Here is a 19,338-nt window from a genome sequence, read left to right as displayed (position 1 = left end):
GCATATAACAAAATACTAGTCTACAGCCTATTTCAAATGTGGGAGATTCCATGTAACAAAATATATTTCTATGGCCCTTAACACAGTGTAAAGACAATCCACCCTTAAAAAGACTACTGGCGTTAAAGCTTCTCGCATTAAATTGATCAGGCTAACTGCCTTTTTCGTAGCTTTTCATAATAAACCTATCAAACCTACGGCATCTCGCATACATTTTCCCAAGGAAACAATTAGGCCTATTACACGGATCTTTAGCTTGTTAAGCAAATCAAGACTACTAAATTCTGCTTTAGGCCGACCATAGGGCAACCCTCATGCATGCAGTCAAACAATTATATATATCTACAAACAGTCATGGCTCATGGGAGAGAGAAGGGGCGGCGCGGGCCTGCGGTGCGCAAACAAAAAATAATGAATGGAAACAAAAATGTACCGGTTTTGCCGCACAGCGCCACAGGCTCCCAGCCTGCCCTGCGTCCATTCCTACCACTGCCTTCGTGCTGCTGGCAGCATGAAAGTAGCGCTAGGATTGGATGGAGTGCCCTGGCTGGGCGCTCCCAGGTATAGTGGAAGCCTCTGCCTGCTCTCTCCAATCCAGCACTGTGGTGTCAGGTTGGACAGAGCCTACTGCGCATGTATGATTGGCCAAGACGACCGGCCAAACATACATGCGCACTGAGGGGGAGTGTGCACTTCCCCTCAGTCCCTGTCACACCAGTACAGTTGGCGCCACAATATCCAACCCCTCCTCAGGATTAAAAAGGATCATCATATGCACATCTTCTACCTTTGAGAATCCATGTAAGGCAACACCTATTAGCTTTAACACAGTGTTATAACAGACCTAATGGCTTTCACATATACTGTTTACAATGAATAAGTCAGGTCTACTATCTTTTAAGTAACTTTAAATGTCTCAGTCCTACACCCCTAATCAAGCACCATAACCAGGTTTTGTTGTGTTGAACATAAGTGCACCAATTAGGCAAAGAGATAAATACAAGCACTCTTTTTCAGCAGGAGAACACAATGTCCCTCCAATTAAAATCTGTGCTCCGGGAGGCAACATTTGGCCAGAGCCTGACCTAAATTGTGTCTCATGTTGGAGGATGACAATGTCGTGAACCATTGTTTAGTTAGTATCAGGGGTTAATTTTGGGAGAGCTTGGTGATAAATGAAGCCTTTTGTAGCTTGAAGAGCCAGTTACATTGTACAGGACTCAAACCTTCATTATTTCACTGCATCTCACTCTGGTCTTGATGTTAATCTTTAGGTCCATGAATCTCCCAGAGCCCATGCTTACCCTCACATTCCAGAGTCTCCTTCCCACAATTAGACCCTAAACTCCCTACATATTTGTGCAGATTATCACTTTCTACTGACCAAATCACCCCCGAGGATCATGCTCACCATTGGGTCTGGCTTCTATTCACGATTCACGCTCAATGACATGGCCACCCTGCTCACCCTAAGAAAGTGTGATCCCTGCGTATTATCAGTTGGTCCTAAAACTATCCACTCACCTTCAGGACTCTCAAGCTCATTTCCACTCTCTGTACCCCTGAGGCTTCTGCTCAGACTCACATCTCTGAGGCTCCTGCTCACTATCAGGCACCCTAGTGATCCTGCTTGTGCGCAGTTATGCTTACATTGCGCTTTACCATTTGGTCCTGTATCTCTAACTCACTCTGTTTTTCCGAAGCATGAAAGCCTTATTCCTATTTAAAGACATAGCGCTGACTAGACTGAGTTTATTAAATGTTAAAGTCAATTGTGTTCTCCTAGTTTCTTGCTGTCTCTCAGAGTAAGCCTTTGCTGCTGTCTTTCCTATGTCTCGGGTGTCAAGTGCCCAAAATGTAAGAGTATTTATCTATCTCGGGCACCAGACGTACACAACAGTACCCACACCTGACACTGCCACGTAACAAACCACTACTTAAGAACCCCAAGAAAAGGCCTGACAGATGTTTACAAAGGCCTTCTCGTTTGCCAAATGTCACCAAACGGTTGCACAGAGCTCCCGGTCTGATTTATTTCGATTGCCCTTATCTTCTTTCCAGGCATATTCAACTGAGAGCATCAGTCATGACATTTAGACTATATAGAACAGATGTTCCCAAAATTATTTCCGAAGTGTCAACACTCAAGCATCCTATATAACAAGCTCTGAGACAGTAAAACCATATGGCAGCTTGATTTCGGGGCTAAAAGGTTTTACCTTGTCACGCTTTTCCAACCCTCCTTGGTTTCAATACTTTTCCATGCCCTTTATTGTCACCTTTATTTTATCTCACTGGAGTAATGCTAACTGCAGCCTCAGACAAGCTAAGACAGGCTGTGACAGACCTATGGGAGCACCCGTCTGTACTGGTGGTGTTCCTTTGAGAGTGCTCTCTACACTTAAGCCTTCCTTCCTCTTCATTAATCCTATTTATTTTGATCCTCTTTGAGGCTTCTTTGTGCTCTGTTGCGCTCAGATCACGTGCAAAGTACTTTTCTTACACAAACTAAGATGTTTAAAAATGAAAAAAAAAAAAACACTTGCATGGTAGCCTTATGGCAGGGCAACCGGAATTGTGCAAATCTGCAGCATCTTCATTACAATTATGGATTTGCTACACTTGCCACTGATCAGTCATCTGCATAACTTGCACATTAACAGCAATTTTGTTTTGTTTCTACCTCAAATGGATTAAACGTTAGTAAAGACGCTTACTACACATTGCTGCACTGTGACAGGCCTGCCGCTGAGAGGCAGGCCACCTTTCAGTTGTTGGCTGTTATATTTAGCTGTTAAACGGATAATAAGGAGGTGATCCTTACCCACACAGTGATAGCATCTGTCGAAACAGCTTATCAGTAGGAAGCAAGGGTTAAAATGATGCCGCATCATGCTGCATACTCTGTCTTTTTTCTGGTCAACCCCGACACATTTCATTCCAGCGGCCATACCGCATGGTTTCGAGCGAAGGATTGGATAAAGCTCCTTCTACCGTTACATTTCTAATACGTGATGCTGTTTGTGTCACGGGACATGTTGACAGGAAAAGTCAAACATATACAGCTCCTACCAAGGGAGGGGTTTACCTTAAGAAGATTACAAAAATATATAAAAATAGACCTAAAGGAGATCAAAGGATCAAACTCAATTATTGACCACAAGAAGCTAGTATGTTTCTCTGCAAACAAGAAGATTCAAGTTGCCGTGTCATGTTGGTCCTTAACCACATACTTTACAAACAAAACTAAAGGATGCTGCAGAAATTTAAACGGCATAGGGAGCAGCTCTGCAAGCTTTCATAACACAAATGACAACGACAGTACAGTGACCAATGGTGCACACTTTCTCCCACACTTAAAAATGCTACATGGCATACACCTGCAGAGCCAGCTTTCCTTTCACACACTGAACCATTACAGTACATATAGCAAGTAGTGCAGGTTTCATTACACGCACAGGATCAGTACAGGCTGTGCAGCAACAGTGTAAACGTGCGTATGTGTGTTTGTGTGCGCGCACATACATGTGAGAGAGTAAAAGAAACATGAAACATCTGGCTGTGTAGTGGTAAATGTTGATTCCAGTAGAGAAAAGGAAATGGTTGGCAGGTAAGATTGATAGGTGGGTGATGTTAGATGAAGGGAAGTGGCTGATGAGTGTGATGGATAGAAAAGAAGGTGAGCAAGCCAGATGAGAGGGTAGCACAGTTGACGAGGGAGAAAACGCTGGAGCACGACTGGTGCTGAAAGGAATGTGTCATGGAGCCTGATTGCACTCCTACTGGAGGAAACCAACATAGGCAAATCCAATTGGTCTCACCCATTTGAAGCGAGTACATGCCTGTTGCCAAAAGCAAACATCCTATTGTATCTCAAAACTGCACATTAAATTCAATGCTTTCAATCTTTATCAATGGCATAGTTTGTTTTTCAAATACATTTCACTCAGGAAACTGAACAACGTTCAAAGAATAAGGCAGTGTCCGATATAACAAGCATTTGCAATGCAATAGGTCTCGCATTTACTTGATTTGGAGCGATCGGCATTGTAAATGCATAACTGAACTTTTTTACCACATTAATTGGTCAACCGTGCAGCATATTTTGGTCCCTTCTGCCACATAATTCCTGTAGCCGTGCATATAACTAAAGGGCTGGTAGGCCTACTGGAATATTTTTTTTAAACAAGGTCTTTTAAACACATACTACTCCCATGTGCAAAACATATTTACTTGGCAGTTGGTACAGGCGACAGTGCCAGAGGGGCAATGAATAAATAATGGTACTCCAAGAATGCATGCTTACTTGATCACTGTCCCTTTACTGCAGTCTGGGGGAGTCAAACAAAACACCCATGATATTTCACACACTTGAGGACAGCCATCTCACCTGATATTAATGATCCTCAGTCAGTCTTGAACTGAAATTTTAGTTATAGAATACTAACAATTGCACAGCATAATTAATCAACTGTAAGCTCTCCTTGAGGTTAGTTTTATAAATACACGCATACACAGCCCAAGTTTCACAGACTCAAACTTGTGAAGTTTATGTAGTCAGGTTTCTGCTTTGTATTCGTAGCTTGTATTATGTTAAAAAAAAATCTACAAGTCCCACAATGCAAAGCAGAAAATCTATATAAGTGAATCACGCATTGAACTAGGGAGATGGACAACTCTATGAACACTACTCCAAGGGCTGGCTCACAACTTTACGATTTTATAGTTGGGATGCCCTCTTGAATAGCAGTGTATCACAGTAAAAACACAGCAAAGCCGGGATTTCAGCACCTTACCTTTACCTGACTGGTTTCATCAGACAGCAGCTACAGCTCATGAGCTGGAGTTGGCTGCCTGTACAGGGTTTGCAAGTGGCCACAGTGCACACACTTCAAAGGTATTTACTAAGGAGTTCAGTAAAGTTGTAATATTGCGCTCAAATAACTCATTATTCTTAGAGGCCCAAAAAGTCTTAAAAGCAGAAAATAGCTTCAAAGCTCTTGCCGTAAGAAGGATGCTGCACATAAATGTTAAAGTACTAAATACTGACGAAATGCAATTTTAAAGGTATATTGGGCCTATATATTCTATGTCTAGCCACTCCCGGCCTCTTCAGATCACTGTCACAGCTGTTTTCGTTCTCCATTTGTGACGTTTTTCTGTTTAGAGTGCATCGAATGTAAAAATGTCAAAATATCTCTACTGTTTAATTGTTTCTTTGGAGCGAGAACTTACTTTTGTCTAGTGAAAGCCTGGACTCATGAAAAGGTAGCACACATGGTTAATGTGCCTACTGCTAAGAATATGTACTAGACAGATTACAAAGTGCATCTAATGTAAAAATGTCAAAATAACTCTGTCAATCAATGTTTTTTCTGGAGAGAGAACACACTTTGTCTAGTGGAAGCTTGGAGTCACCCTAAGGTAGTACAGAGGGTTAATGTGCCTACTGCAAAAAACATGACAGAGTGCATATAATGTAAAAATGTCAAAATAACTCTGGTGATTAATGCTCTTTTTGGAGAGAGGATGTACTTTTGCCTAGTGGAAGCTTGGATCGATCATAAGGCAGCAAATTATGTTTTAAAGTAGTTTTTTCTTCTGTTTTGAGTGGAAAATATCACTGGAATTCGGGTTCCTCAAGTGTAGGATAGAAGACTCTTTATTCAAATAGGAGAATGGGGGATCAGAGCAGGAGAGTCAAACGTTTTGTGATATGCCAAACCAGGCTCCTCCAGCCTGTTAGCCACTGACAGCTCTCCAGCTACCCGCAAATAGCTCACATCTGTGCAGTTCAGGCAAGTAAGTTAGAAGAATCTGCTTACTTGAATTAATGTATGTACACCAATATTAAAAAGGTGTGAGATGAGAATGTATTTTCAGAATATATAAGCTGGTGTTTGAAGAAAAATTGTTGAATTTGGAAAATATATTTAAAGCTGATATTTAAGTGATAAATTAGGCTGTGCTTGGAAGACACAGTACTCATCACTTGGTGACAGGGAAATTGTAGCTGTGGCTGTTAAGTATTACCCAGGTACAGCATCAAAATCGATGAAAGGTTTTTTTTTTTTTTTTACTTTACTGCTGGCAATCCTGCCTGATGGACTAAGTTAATCACACTTGACAATTTTACATTGGATGAATACAACACTAATAAAATGAGTAACTTGTAATGCTTTTCATTGAACATAAGTAGCTCTTTTTTACAGAAAAGATTGGAGACCTATCTGCTAAACACTTTAACAGAACATTGAATCTCTGTAGCAATGCCAATGATTGGAAAGGGGGAATGTAGTTGCCTGCCTCAAGGCTGCCATAAACCACCAGGGGATCGATCATTAAGACTTTTACGCATTCGGACCGCCAGTTTTAGTTAATGGCCAGTCCTGCACCCCATAATGAAAGTTACTTGTTACCTTTTGTGCGGGGTATGGAGAGAAGCTGGGTGGGCGCCTGAGCGCGCAGATTAGAGGAAACACAGGTTCCATGTCTCTTGCAGAAAAGGTGTCACCTTAAGCAGTGCGTCCCAAAGCAGTCACATACAGGCAATGGAACACATGATCGTACACATGGGTATACTGACGCGTATTCAGTCACACACAAATGCATACGCAAACACGGGGAGGTATTCTCTGAGGCACAGGCACGCTTGAAGACCTGCCAGAGATATATAAACACTTATTCAAAGTCACACACTCCGGCACACACCACTCAAGTACAGGTATGCATACATAAAAGGTACATGTTGAAACACAACCGTCCACAAATGTCAGCACGGATACGCACATGTAGATGATGCAAGCCACACAGACAACAACATTTTCAAATACACGCATTCGCACTCAGATATGCACACAAGCATGCACACACACACAGACAGACAGATCTTTTCACAAGCCAACTATTCATTCATAAATACATACAAACACAAAAACGTCATATGCACGCACAAACTTGCTCGCAAACGTATTTAGACACTCACTTACATGAAACACACATGCACGAAGGCACACCCATACAGTAGATACCTAAAGGCACATTTCCTAACACGTATGCAGCCACACACTTTGGCAGTCACCCATGCATATACTTAAACACAAAGGTACACACACGCTCAGGACACATGCTGAGGCCTGCACTTAAGCACATTGAAACAACCAGATATTCAAACAGACTAAGTACACGCAGAGGCACGCACAAGCTTGTAAAGACATTTAGGCCCTCATTCTGACCTTGGCGGGCGGCGGAGGCCGCCCGCCAAAGTCCCGCCGTCAGGTTACCGTTCCGCGGTCGAAAGACCGCGGCGGTAATTCTGACTTTCCCGCTGGGCTGGCGGGCGGTCTCCTTCAGACCGCCAGCCAGCCCAGCGGGAAAGAGGCTTCCACGATGAAGCCGGCTCGGAATCGAGCCGGCGGAGTGGAAGCTGTGCGACGGGTGCAGTTGCACCCGTCGCGTATTTCACTGTCTGCGCAGCAGACAGTGAAATACATTTAGGGGCCCTCTTACGGGGGCCCCTGCAATGCCCATGCCAGTGGCATGGGCACTGCAGGGGCCCCCAGGGGCCCCGCGACCCCCCCTACCGCCATCCGGATCTCGGCGGTCCGACCGCCGGGATCTGGATGGCGGTAGGGGGGGTCAGAATCCCCGCGGCGGTGCAGCAAGCTGCGCCGCCGCGGAGGATTCAATGGGGCCGCGGTACACTGGCGGGACCCCGCCAGTGGTGCCGGTCCGACCGCGGCTTTACCGCCGCGGTCGGAATCCCCATTGAAGCACCGCCGGCTTGTCGGCGGTGCTCCCGCGGTCCTCCGCCCTGGCGGTCAAAGACCGCCAGGGTCAGAATGAGGGCCTTAGTCACACAAAAACAGAAAGGCAAAGGACAGGACCAGCCAATGCAATAATGCTGAATTCAGTGAAGTAATAAACGTGAAAAAGGAATCCCTCCGTCCAGCAGTTTCCTCTATTTGTATGAAAGAAGTCATAAGGTCGAGGGAACAAAGGACCGAGAGATCCGTGGAAAGTCATAAAACTTATAGGCAATTTTAAGAATGTGTTCCCGAGCGTACTGTAGGAACGCTGGTTAATGAGCACTGAAAGTGGGGCAGCTTCCATACTGCCACGCCCAACAATGGTTTTCATGTTTCCTCCTCGAGAAGAACAGCCCACTTTATTCACTGCACTTTTTCTGCTTTCATTTGACTTTCACAGGCTGACTGTCTGCAATACACGTACGTAAAGTATACCCTGGGTTGAAACGAAGACAACGCTGCACGTGACCCACGCATTCTTTGAAACATTCGTGAATGTAAAACCTGTAACAAAAGCCTATGTGCATGGGGGAGTGAAAGAAAGATAAAAATTGGTGCCGCCCCTGCCCCGACCTCACCTCTAACTGCAGTCTTGCAGTCTCCAGTCCCTTCATATTCGTAGGGCTGCGAACAGAGCCACTTTTAACCGGGGTGGGAGGGGGTACCACGGCAGCAGCTCAACAATGGTAAGTCCAGGACACAACTGAGTAGGATGGGCTGGCAAAAAAAAAAAGGGTGCTAAAAATGGCATAAGTGAACAAAAGAGATGGGACACACATCACAGGGGCAGTGTCCACGGGAGGGAACAGCACACCAGCAGGACAGATAGCATGGATTCACCAATGAAAAGCAAGGAATTTAGAAGACCACAGGAAGGAACCAATGAAAAGCGGTGGGGGTGTGGTAAAAGCCCACAGAGGAGAATACGGCAGGTCGAGAGACCGCGCAAGCGCTGCCTAGGCTCAACCTACTGGAAAGGAAAACACTTACCAAGGTCTAATTTACTTGTCACAGCTTTCAGCCATTTGGAGTACATTCATGGGCCTTCAGGACAAGTGTCATGCAAAGTACACCTTCAGTCACAGAGGCCAGCTGAGTGACTGCAACAGAGGACCCAAATAACAGCTTTATAAAAGACTTTATCTACCAAATCTTGTGCTTTCATGAAAAGTGCTGAATGCATGAGATTAAAGTCTGCTCTTTAGTCATACTCCAGCAAAAATATCCTTGTTGCTGTGCTTTTACAGACAAGCGGGGAATGGTGGGGAGCAACACAATGGGGTGAAGAGAGCAAGTGTTTTAAGGGAGAAACAGTAAAGAGGGAGATAGAAAACGCATGCACTCAAGAGTGCTCAATGACAAGAAAAAAGTAGTTCCCTACATGTGAGCAGTGGAAGGATACAAGTCAGCCAATCAAAAGAACTCTAAAGTGAAATGATCCAAAGCAGGGACAAACAAAGGAAAACAAAGGCAAACTAGTGACTAAAGAAGCAAGAAAATTAAGGATTTTAAAAAAGCCATCAAATGTTAAGCAATGGTCATGCATTTAGCCCACTAAGTAAACAATAGAACTTTCGCAATCAGACAGCTTAGGCTGTGTGGTAGGTAAGACCTAAAAACATTTCCCTTGATCTCAAAGAGAACCTGGGTATCATAGAAATATATATATATATATATATTTTTTTTTAAAGTGGGTCACTGGAGTAATTTAGATATTGCATTCAATATGCATGAGATAGCCTTATTCATTACTAACCAGCATTGATGGAAATTTTATAAATAAAAGGTATACATCGCTGGCAAACAGTCGAATACACATACATAAAGACGAAGAATCTATTCAGTCTTTTATATATTTCCCCAGGTATTTCTTTCAAATCATTAAAATAAACATAATTAATGTTTACAGTTTGTTGGTCCAGCAAGTGCATACTTCTCAGGTGCGATGCATATTAAACAGTGAAAGGGAATAAGTGGGCTAAGAAAACACTGCAATCTACAAGGTGGCTGTTTTGCTGGTGGATTTCATTTCTACGTTCAGTCGTGGTTTAAAAAAATAAAAATAAAAAATAAAATAAAAAAAAACACAAAACGTCTACTTTCCACTCTGTCCATGAGCCTCATCAGGACAACCATTATTGGCATTGTGACATTCTATAAGTCCTCGCCCAGGAGGTAAAGAACTGCAGAAGACTGCCTACCATGAGGCTCAATGAATGGTGCCTCAGCGTTGAGGAGGTACACCGGCACCAGCGGTCCTAATACACAAGTTATCTGTGGGAACACGCAATTAGCTAAGCATGGCAGAAGCAACATAACTATCTGCGCTCACCTCGCTGAATACAGTGACCAGACCCGACAGTCAAGTTGCATTCGCTGCGCTTCTCCAACTGAACGAATGTAGTGGTCACGGACAGTCAAGTCGCATCTGATGCATTTACAACTTTGGGATTCTTTAAAAAAAACTTCTTATGTACTAAAATGCAATATGCTGCCATCTTGATAAGTAGAAGCTAGAATAATCTAAAAAAACGTACTATGTATAGGTGGATGACACAGAGAGATGACATATAGATAAAATATACACTACAGGAAAAACATGCGAACGTAACATACCTTCTCCAAGAATCTCTAATTAAAAATAGGTCTGAGTGGAAGGGGTCGGTGGAGATCTATCCGGGAGAGAGATGTAGCTGTCTTGCGGGTAATGCTCCTTTCAAAGAGAAGCAGAAACATGAAGTGAGCCTGTGTGTGACGCCAGGGCGTTTCCCCTGGCACTATAATTAGAGAGAAAGAATGGAAAGAAGTTCCACATGTTAAGGCTAAGCATTAACAGATGCCCCACTCGCTGCCTACAACACTGGACTTGAAGTCCTTAAGGCATGTCATCAAGGCATGACATCTCACACAAATCACATGTAGCCATGAAGAGCACCTTCAAATCTTGCAGAATTTTCAGAAATTTCCAGTGTGTGCAAGGAACAGGGAGAGTAAGTAATAGACACAGAGGTTCCTCCAAAGTAGCAGCGTAATAATAGCTGCCATTAATGTGGTGGTATTCTATGATATAAAGCATGAAATACTCTCTTTAATGGTGCTTGGCAGTGACGCTTACTATCTGTTTGGAAAACTAAGCAAAAGAAATGCATCCAATGAAAAAGTTAACAGGAGACAGCTACTAAATGGTATAAAGGGAGACAGAGCTTTGGGTTCCGACAGCCTGTTTCTAAACATTATCAATTTTTGCTATGTAAGAGAACAGATATTAGGTGCTTGCCCACGATCACACACATTTTGGGGAAATGGCAAAGTGGCGGGAAAGAGGGGGAGTTACTTCTTACAGTGGAATTCGCTGTCTTAAGAGACGAGTGCAGCTTTTGTTATCTACAAAAATACTTAATAAAAAATTAAGTCGCTAAAAATTATATTTTGCAGATGGGCATTAGAGTGACGTCAGCAATTACAAAAAAGTTTCCAATGTATGAACCCCACCCAGGAGAGTATCAAAAAACCAGAACGAACATAGTTTAAATGATCACGATGACAGAATGGAAAGTCATACACTTCGGTACTGCAGGGTGGCATACATGTCAGAGGCACAGAGACACTGTGCTTTTGAGGGCGCCCTACAAGACAATTTGTGATCACAAATCAGACACCTTGAAAGAAAACGTTTAGACTGTAACCCAGTCCTGCAGCAAGACAAACAGTCTAGTGTGCATTACTGTGAAAAAACATGGTGCATGTTCCAATGTACAGCAATACCAGCCAAGGAAAACAGCAAACATCTGTGAATCTGGGACTAGAAAAAGTAATTGTGGAGCTTTATTCCTTTATGCCTACTCGAAAGCTATTTTAATATTTCCATTATGACTTCTGCATCTTCACACAGAGCAGTACATTGATACTTGTTGATCAATAATCAGTGGCAGCAGGCGACCTTTAAAAGTTGTGGGCGTAATTCTTGGCTCGAATTCCAAAGAGCTTTTTCTCGAAGGGTTACCTCACACTTTCTTGCACTAAGTTTACTATCTCACTCAGTCTCACTTGGGCTCACTAATTCAAGAACTCTCACTCATTCTACTATGTGCCACTCAGAATCACTCATTCTGAATTACTCAGTCTTACTGTGTCACACACAGTTACATTCACAGCCATTCTGCCTCACTCACATTCCCTCACACATACTCATTCTGTTACTTATTAGCACTCACTCAGAGTCATTCCTTCACTTACTCTCTCTCACTTTAACTCACACACAGTCACACAAACATGCTCACGGTGCTGGGATTTCACAAGCTCTGAACAGCTTCTGATGGCTGGTGTAGGCATCTTCATGCACTTGTGACAAGCAATCAGACAATGTCACTAGCTGCCTTAGTTTGTTGCTGGATCTGAAGATGGCCTGCATTTTATTTCTATTATATCAAGAGTGAATAAATATTCACTCTAGATACAATAACAACGGACTACAAAAGAAGGAGGGTGTACTGTAGCGGCATACCGCATAAAGGAGAGCCTCCACTGGTCCGGGGACACCTATACATCAAACCAATCCATCCACTCAATCATCCATCCTTTCACTTATCCATCCCCTTTTCATCCATCCACTCATCCATCCACCCTTTCACTCCATCTGTCCATCCTTTCACTTCATCCATCAATCATCCTCCCTTTGGCTCGTCCATCTATCCACCCTTTCACTCAGCCATTCATCCTTACACCCATCCATCCACCCTTTGTCTTATCCAGCCATCTATTCATACATGCCTCCATTTACTCTTTCACACAGTCATCCATTCTTTCACTCACTCATCCATCTATTCATCCATCAGTTCACCCTTTCACTCATCCATCCTTTCATCCAGACATCCATCTAACCTGCCTTTCTCATCCATCCATTTTATAAGCATCCTTCTTTACATTAATACTTTCACTCAGCCATACTTTCACCATCCATTTGCCTTTCCGCTCAGCCATCCATCCACTCATTCTACCATGCATCCTTTTTTCCCCATCAGCCATCAAACCCATCCTTTTTTCATCATCCATCAACCCATTCTTTTAATCTATCATCCATCCATCCGTCCTCCCTTTCAATCATAAACCCTCCCTGCCTTTCACTTTCATTCTTGCGTCCATCCTTTCACTCATTCATCCATGCATCTATCCATCCGCTATTTCATTCATCCATCCATCCATCCTTCAATGCACTCACTGTCCCAGGTTTATTGTGAGCCTTTGTCTGCTGAGCTGCAGCCAGAAGATGCCCATCAAGAGCCCCACCCCACTGTAGCTGCTAAGGGGGTGGGGGAGGGGGGGGGGCAATGCCTCTGAAGCAGACTGAAGCTTAACAGCACACTTACTTCTTAGTCCACTACTGCAATTGTCAGCAGCTGGTTCCTTGGGCTTCTATGGTTGAGATAAGGAGCACTGTTGTGCTCATCTCAATAATGTTTTTTTCAAAGTGACATCAAATGCAGCACTAAACGTGTACTGCCAGGAGAGCAGCCCCCTGCACCCCTTCTACAGTCTGCCCCTCTGCGATGACCAACACACTGTTGCCACCCACTCCCTCCTCGTCCTCATAGGCCTGCCCCACCCCAGCCATTGAAGTGAATGAAGCTTTGCACCTCTTTCCAGGGCCACTGTTTATGTGCCCCATAAGCAATCTGATCACTTGCTTTCTAATTCAGCACTCCCTCTCCGAAGAGGTCACTGCTGAAGCTTGCACATGCAGATCGAAGAAAACCTTGCCCGCATACACTTGCACAGTACATCTACAAAGTTCACTAGAGTTTACCCAGGAGATTCAGCACCCTGTCCAGGAGCAGTGATTTTATTTTCAGCTACTCTGTCATAATTACCCTGTTTTTGACTCTCCCCTGAGGGTGGCAGCGCAATGCCCTTTTTGCCCATGAACACCAGTCGCCCCTGTCAATAATATGTTATAATGTTATCAACTATTTAACACATTGGGTCTGTGTAGGAAGTTAGCTCTGTATGTACTATTTCAAAGTAAGAAATAGCATGCACAGAGTCCAAGAGTTCCCCTTAGAGGTAAGATAGTGGCAAAAAGAGATAATTCTAATGCTCTATTTTGTGGTAGTGTGGTCGAGCAGTAGGCTTATCAGAGGGTAGTGTTAAGCATTTGTTGTACACACAGGCAATAAATGAGGAACACACACTCAAAGACAATTCCAGGCCAATAGGTTTTTATATAGAAAAATATATTTTCTTAGTTTATTTTAAGAACCACGGGTTCAAGATTTACAAGTAATACTTCAAATGAAAGGTATTTCACTTAGGTACTTTAGGAACTTTGAATTAGCAAAATAGCATGTACAGTTTTCACAAAAATGGCAATAAGCTATTTTAAAACTAGACTGTGCAATTTTCAACAGTTCCTGGGGGAGGTAAGTGTTTGTTAGTTTTGCAGGTAAGTAAACCACTTACAGGGTTCAAAGTTGGGTCCAAGGTAGCCCACCGTTGGGGGTTCAGGGCAACCCCAAAGTTACCACACCAGCAGCTCAGGGACGGTCAGGTGCAGAGGTCAAAGTGGTGCCCAAAACACATAGGCTTCAATGGAGAAGGGGGTGCCCCAGTTCCAGTCTGCCAGCAGGTAAGTACCCGCGACTTCGGAGGGCAGACCAGGGGGATTTTGTAGGGCACCGGGGGGGACACAAGTCAGCACAAAAAGTACACCCTCAGCGGCACGGGGGCGGCCGGGTGCAGAGTGCAAACAGGCATCAGGTTTGCAATAGGTTTCAATGGGAGACCCAGGGGTCTCTTCAGCGAAGCAGGCAGGCAAGGGGGGGCTCCTCGGGGTAGCCACCACCTGTGCAAGGGAGAGGGCCACCTGGGGGTCGCTTCTGCACTGGAGGTCGGATCCTTCAGGTCCTGGGGGCTGCGGGTGCAGTGTCTTTACCAGGCTTCGGGTTCTTTGAAGCAGGCAGTCGCGGTCAGGGGGAGCCTCTGGATTCCCTCTGCAGGCATCGCTGTGGGGGCTCAGGGTGGTCAACTCTGGCTACTCACGGGCTCGCAGTTGCCGGGGAGTCCTCCCTGTAGTGTTTGTTCTCCACAAGTCGAGCCGGGGACATCGGGTGCAGAGTGCCAAGTCTCACGCTTCCGGTGGGAAACGTGCAGTCCTTTAAAAGTTGTTTCTTTGTTGCAAAGTTGTTTCTTCTTTGGAGCAGAGCCGCTGTCCTTGGGAGTTCTTGGTCCTTTTAGATGCAGGGTAGTCCTCTGAGGCTTCAGAGGCCAATGGACCCTGGGGGACCCGTTGCTGGTGCAGTTTTTCTTGAAGTGGGGGGACAGGCCAGTAGGGCTGGGGCCAAAGCAGTTGGTGTCTCCGTCTTCTCTGCAGGGCTTTCAGGTCAGCAGTCCTTCGTCTTCAGGTTGCAGGAATCTAGTTTCCTAGGTTCTGGGGCCCCCTAAATACTGAATTTAGGGGTGTGTTTAGGTCTGGGAGGGCAATAGCCAATGGCTACTGTTCTGGAGGGTGGCTACACCCTCTTTGTGCCTCCTCCCTGAGGGGAGGGGGGCACATCCCTATTCCTATTGGTGGGAATCCTCCAAAATCAAGATGTAGGATTTCTGAAGGCAGGGGTCACCTCAGCTCAGGACACCTTAGGGGCTGTCGTGACTGGTGGGTGACTCCTCCTTGCTTTTCTCATTATCTCCCATGGACTTGCCGCCAAAAGTGGGGGCTGTGTCCAGGGGGCTGGCATCTCCACTAGCTGGAGTGCCCTGGGGCATTGTAACACGAAGCCTGAGCCTTTGAGGCTCACTGCTAGGTGTTACAGTTCCTGCAGGGGGGAGGTATGAAGCACCTCCACCCAGAGCAGGCTTTTGTTTCTGTCCTCAGAGACCATAAAGGCCCTCACCACATGGGGTCAGAAACTCGTCTCTCAGCAGCAGGCTGGCACAGACCAGTCAGTCCTGCACTGAACAATTGGGTAAAATACAGGGGGCGTCTCTAAGATGCCCTCTGTGTGCATTTTTTTTAAATAAATCCAACACTGGCATCGGTGTGGGTTTATTATTCTGCTAAGTTTGATACCAAACTTCCCAGTATTCAGCGTAGCCATTATGGAGCTGTGGAGTTCGTTTTTGACAAACTCCCAGACCATATACTTAATATGGCCACAACTGTACTTACAATGTCTAAGAATAGACTTAGACACTGTAGGGGCATATTGCTCATGCAGCTATGCCCTCACCTGTGGAATAGTGCACCCTGCCTTAGGGCTGTAAGGCCTGCTAGAGGGGTGACTTACATATGCCACAGGCAGTATTTTGTGTGCATGCCATCCTGAGGGGGATGCCATATCGACTTTGCCTTTTTCTCCCCACCAACACACACAATCTGCAATGGCAGTGTGCATGTGTTAGGTGAGGGGTCCCTTAGGGTGACACAACATATGCTGAAGCCCTTAGGGGGCCTTCCCTGGTCACAGGGCCCTTGGTAACACTGGTACCTTTTACAAGGGACTTCTGTGTGCCAGGGGTGTGCCAACTGTGGAAACAATGGTACATTTTAGGTGAAAGAAAACTGGTGCTGGGGCCTGGTTAGCAGGGTCCCAGCACAATTCTCAGTCAAGTCTGCATTAGTATCAGGCAAAAAGTGGGGGGGTAACTGCAACAGGGAGCCATTTCCTTACAGTCTGCTGAAGTAAAAGATAACAGGCAGAACCAGTCAAAATAGCAATTTATAGTGAAAATGTGGGAAACTGGCACCTTGTTGCAGTACCTCCCCACTTTTTGCCTAGCTTCTGGATGCATCTTGGACTGGAGTGCACTGGGATCCTGCTAAACACGTTGCCAGTGCCAGTGTTCTTTCCCTAAAATTGTAAAGGTAATTGGAAACACCCTTAACTACCAATAGAAGTCCTTAGTAAATGGGTACCTAAGTACCCAGGGCACGGGGTACTAACAGTAGACCCCGAGGGCAGTAGCACTGATTGTGTCACCCTCTAGGGCAATGCATCCGGACGCATCCAGCACTGCCATTGCAGGATGGGTGTCCTGGTGCAAACCTAAAACACAAACGTGACATGGCACACAACCTGTGTGTCCTGTCTACTATACACTGTATTTACTATGAGCAAGACACCCCTCTGGCAGGCCTTACAGCCCTAAGGGAGGGGGCTCCATATTATGTGTTAGGGCATAGCTGCATAAGCAATATGCCACCACTGTGTCCTTGCCAAACATGGGACATAGTGAATGAACAGAGCAGCCATTTTAATACATGTGCTGGACACTGGTCAACACTAGTTTCCCAGATACATGATGGCCACTCTGAACCTGGGTTGCTTTTTTATCAAACAACTCACAATGATAAATCTAAACTGGTACCAGTACTGGATTTGTTATAAAATGTATCCATGGGTCACCTTAGAGGTGCCCCCTGCAAAAGCCAACTATCCTGGCATGGTTGCTGACTGGCTATATCCAACCTGCCACCTCCAGAAAGCCAATAGACAAACCTTGGGGGAAGAGCTTGGTCTCTCTGGTTTGTAAAACAATTACCTTCCTGGGTGGTGGTGCTAACATCCTCTCCCCCAGGAATGTGCACTTCTCCGCTCGTGAGCTTCAGCTTATGGCCTCCCCCTTTCCAAACCCCCACTTTTGGCGGGAACAAAGGCGGGAAACAACACCAAGGGTAGGAGGAGTCGCCCCACCCGGCAAGCACCACCCCTAAGGTGTTGCCTGCGAGGTGGACCCTCCATTTCATTTTCCTCCATCTTTGATGGAAGGTAAATAGCCAATTAGGTGTAGGAAAGTGACCCTTCTCACAGGAAGTGGTCACTATAGTGGGTGTAGCCACCCAAAGGTAAGTGTCCCACTGGACACTACCAGGTTCCCCCTAAAACGCCCATTAAATTCAGTATTTAGTGGGCATCCCTAGACCAAGAAAGCAGATTCGAAAGACACAGAGAAGACTAGCCCAAAGAAGATCCAAGGCACAGGAACTGTGGACTGCTGCACAAGAAAAAGGCACCAAACCCTGCCTGCTGCACTCAGGACCAGAAAAATCGCTCCTGCAGAGGAGCTGGACACTAGACGGACCACAAGAAACCCAGAGGACCTCCAGGATTCATCAATTGCCCAAGATCTCCCTCCAGAGTGGAGGTACTACTCTGCAACAAACCAAGAACCAGCAACCCAGTGAGGGTCACTTCACTAACCAGCTGATATCTCCCTAACCGGAAGTCGGAGCCGAGCCCAACGACACACTAACAACCACAAGGACAAACCCTGCAAGTGTGCCAAGTTTGGTGACAATGTGCCCTCTAGTGGCCAGACTGTACTAATACCCTGGGTACTGGTCAGCTGATGTCGGACAGCAGAAAACCAGCTCTCCCAGAGCTGAAAAAGGACCAGGAGGAAGCACTAGTCGAGAGACTTCAGAAACAACCTGAAACTCCCACCAGAGTGCCCATGTTGTCCTGCAAGTGACCGACAAAGAGACCTACCTCCAACTCCAAAGGGCTCCTTTGCGCACATCTTCTGGCTCACCGATTCGCTCAGCACCCGGATGCCCTGTGCCCTGCAACGAAGAAGCAGCTGTGCCCCAAAGGTCCCTCACCGTTTGCAACCTTGACATTCCAAGGGAACCCTCGACACTTAAATCTGCAAGAACAGATCTTCTCCAAGTGGTTCCTCTTAGTGGCCCTGCATCAGCTCCAAGAGACTCTCTACCGTTGCTCCAGCCGGAACCGGGAGCCGCCCCAACTTCTCCAGCTGGCACAGGGTGCCCACCAACGACCTCGACCAACCTGCAAAAGTGGAACTTGGTAAACCAACTGTATGATTTAATATGCGTTTTTAAAAGTGGCTCCCTATTGATTCCTATGGTGCGTGATTATGCACAGAAAGACTGCATTTGTTAAAACTTCAAAAATCCAGGTCTTAAAAACTACTTACCCAATTTTGATAATCTTGGTCTTAAAATGTATATGAAAATCTGTAGTATTTTTATAAATTGGTCTCAAGTCATTCCTTTGAACGTGTGAGATGCATGATCGATACTGTGAGTACAACAAACGCTTTGAACTTCTCCAAGATCTAACTGCTCGACCAAGCTACCTAAAAAATTAGAGCATTAGGTGATTTAGTTTTAACTCTGGAAACCAACGTGTGGTTGCCAGGACCCCCTGCACAGTGTGCCTAGTTTGCACACTACAAAGAGGGCCAGCCTCCTACAGAAAACTATAAAACTAATCTATCACTCACGCAACACATGTAAAGCATGGGTAGCAGCAGTGAAAAATCTTTGAATTTCTGTACTGTGTGAAATTAAAGCGAGAAAACTATTGCAAGGCTGTAGTAGGAGCAAAAGGAATATTATGGTGCAGAGGCACTGTCATTGTTTACCATTTGTCAAAAGTGCTTACAGTACATGGTTCGTTGAAAGTAATGGAAATAAGTATCTGGAATTTTGACACTACCTTTTAGAGGCCACTGCTGGCGTATTCTGTGCCAACCTGGAGGCCATATTTTAAAGTTTGTGTCGAGTTCAGGA

At 45.2% G+C, this 19,338-nt stretch overlaps 1 protein-coding gene across 3 annotated transcripts in view; it reads right to left on the bottom strand.

Annotated features, from left to right (window-relative positions):
* GUK1 (guanylate kinase 1) overlaps positions 1 to 19,338 on the bottom strand; it is a 211,537-nt gene that overhangs the window by 147,831 nt on the left and 44,368 nt on the right. The window contains exon 1 of one of the 3 annotated variants that reach the window (XM_069210988.1): positions 10,425 to 10,503. The exons of the other annotated variants lie outside the window; for them this stretch is intronic. The gene's annotated coding sequence lies outside the window, so the exon portion shown is untranslated. Of the gene's footprint in view, positions 1 to 10,424; positions 10,504 to 19,338 lie in introns of those variants that run through there. 3 annotated transcript variants of the gene reach the window in all.

The sequence above is a fragment of the Pleurodeles waltl genome, chromosome 10 (genome assembly GCF_031143425.1).
Source record: "Pleurodeles waltl isolate 20211129_DDA chromosome 10, aPleWal1.hap1.20221129, whole genome shotgun sequence".
NCBI lineage: Eukaryota > Metazoa > Chordata > Amphibia > Caudata > Salamandridae > Pleurodeles > Pleurodeles waltl.
The sequence above is the reverse complement of the archived record's forward strand: the minus strand, read 5'-3'. Positions and strand labels throughout refer to the sequence as shown.